Here is a 939-nt window from a genome sequence, read left to right as displayed (position 1 = left end):
GGGACTGTCTGATTCCTTTGTTTCTCGTTTCTTTTTACTCCATTGTCGTTTATGTTCTTGGTTTTTTTTTATCTGGAAAGCACTCTGTAGCCTTGAAAAGTGCTACCGAAGTAAAGTGTATTATAATATGATGTTCTAACACTCAGCGTTTGGTAATGGGAGTGAAAGCAGCTTCCTGACACGTGCAGCAAACGCTTCAGCCGGTCTGGCTTTTCCATTTTGTTTTCTGAACAGGGTGAAGGAACTTTTCCCAACAAGTACCGAAGTGCACAGACTGGTTCTCCGCGTGTGAGGGAAGTTAAAAGGTTTGAGGTTTGTGCGTATCGACTTGAGTGCAACTTAAGTTTGAGGAAACTTGGGAGGGAGACGAAAGAAAAGGAAAACGGAGATCCCAGTGCAACTAAAAAAAAAATAATAATAATAAAAAAAAAAAAAAGGAGGCTGTTGTCTCTCTAACAGGGATGCACCGAATCCAGGATTCGGCTGAATATTGGGCTTTTTGACGGGGTTGGGTTTCTGAACCTTAGAATTTTTCTCCGCTGAACCCTACGCTTGCACTCCGCGCGCTACGCTGGTCGCCGTAATGACGGCGCCGTTGATTACGGGAAGGTGTTTACGTAGGTGGAGCGTTCAATGCAGCAGGCTGTGAGAAAGTGGAAATGGAACTGGTGAGCAGAAAAAGTGTAGTTTGGCAGTACTTTCAGTCAAAAGAAGACCATTCAAGTCCAGCTACATGTTCAATTTACAATGCTGATTAGTCTGGTGGTGGCGAGGACCCTAAACTATACACAACATCACCGCTGTTACAACATCTGGTATCAAACATCCGGAAGAATACGAGTTGTGATGAAGGAATCTACAGACAGGAGCCAAAATGCAGCAACTTCAGGTACGGCAAAGGAAGGACAGTCACTGTTTACTTCATTAATGTGTTTACTG

Source organism: Sander lucioperca, chromosome 8 (genome assembly GCF_008315115.2).
Source record: "Sander lucioperca isolate FBNREF2018 chromosome 8, SLUC_FBN_1.2, whole genome shotgun sequence".
Lineage (NCBI taxonomy): Eukaryota > Metazoa > Chordata > Actinopteri > Perciformes > Percidae > Sander > Sander lucioperca.
This window is presented reverse-complemented; position numbering follows the sequence as displayed.